Raw genomic sequence first — 1,455 nt, 5'->3', positions numbered from 1 at the left:
TGTTGTGCAATTGGCAAAATGTACGCTTCCCAGTGATTGAGGGCTCAAGCTCTTAGGCTAGGTTTACACTTGCACTACTCTGCGAGACATCCGGGACGCACGTCCCGGGATCACACGGTCCTGCACAATGCAGGCAGTGGCCCCATTGATTTTAATGGGGTGACTGGCACGTGGCAATTGCAGAAAAAAGGTACATGTACCTTTTTTTTTACGATACATGATGCTTTTATAGCCGTGATTGTGTTCGGAAGCACGGGCGGGAATCGTGACGGGAAACAGTGCGATCTGCCCGGCGTGACTGGGGTGCCTTTAGAAAACAATGGCACCCACAGTGTGATTGGTTCACACCTTTGCGACTCCTGACCGCGCGGCAATCTGTGCGGAATCGTGCACGATTGCCGCGTGGTGAGGTGTCGCCTTGGTGCGAACCTAACCTGAAGCTCTCCATAAACTGGTCGTTTTTCGTATGAAGGTTAGTATAAGTCTTATCCAAACATTCTATAAGGACATCAGAGACATGACGAATGTCATTCAAAATTTCGTTTGATTTAACATTCGGTTTTGGAATGAATAAGGGTTTCCTGAATGAAAACCACATTCACTGTTAGAATTTTGTTTATTCAAAAAAACTTCCTCAAGTACCTCATAAATATAATTTCCAAGAATGTCCGCAAAAAATTACAGAGTCAGCATACACAAGACTTTCATGCCAAATCCCTGTTCACACTAAGAGAATATCATCTTTATGTAGAAGCTGAAAAAGTCCCTTAGTGTCTCATTGACTACAAATGAGATGCTTACATTTTACCCTTTAATACACATCTAAATAAATACTCATGAGTTTATTCAGTATGACGATGTAGTGTATAGGGGTTTGTAGTATTCCATAGAAACCAATCAGATGTTGCCTTTCATACGTTTGTAGCACTAAGAACAATGAGAGATGTTTTGTCAGGTTTGCTATGGGTTACTACGCTTTGCTCCTTAGAACTGGCATTATTTTATAAATGTTCCCATGCGAAAAATGTAAGCGTTTCTTCATAGATTCTTTGGTATGACTCATTAATGGAGACAATCATTTTGGGTTTTATGACCAGGTAAAGGTTAGCAACTTTCATAAATGATGTCTAAACATGTTCTTTTTTTGCAGCATTTTCAAATAAATAAGATGTGCATCTTTTAGGATCCTTTAGTATAAATATAAAGTGTTTTATTTCTGATTACATTGTCAGTAGTTTTATTTATCATTATTATTATCATAGAGCATATGTACAAGTATAGCCCAATTCAAGTTAAGTATAAACCTAATTATCCAAATTGAGTGTTCAGTAAAACAAACATTTGTAAAAATCTCTCTCTTGTGTTACATGTATGTGAGCTTCAGCTAAACCACAAACTCTTTTGCTGCAGGCTTCTCTGCCTGGAAGCAGCATTCCTCTGCAGCAGTCTAAGATT

The 1,455-nt window shown here is 39.1% G+C and overlaps 1 protein-coding gene across 1 annotated transcript in view; it reads left to right on the top strand.

The window, feature by feature from the left end:
- LOC108797623 (adhesion G protein-coupled receptor A2-like) overlaps positions 1-1,455 on the top strand; it is a 159,478-nt gene that overhangs the window by 140,316 nt on the left and 17,707 nt on the right. The window lies entirely within an intron of this gene.

The sequence above is a fragment of the Nanorana parkeri genome, unplaced genomic scaffold (assembly GCF_000935625.1).
Source record: "Nanorana parkeri isolate BGI_ZX_2015 unplaced genomic scaffold, ASM93562v1 scaffold1312, whole genome shotgun sequence".
NCBI lineage: Eukaryota > Metazoa > Chordata > Amphibia > Anura > Dicroglossidae > Nanorana > Nanorana parkeri.
Note: the sequence above shows the minus strand (reverse complement) of the source record. Positions and strands in the feature narration are given on the sequence as shown.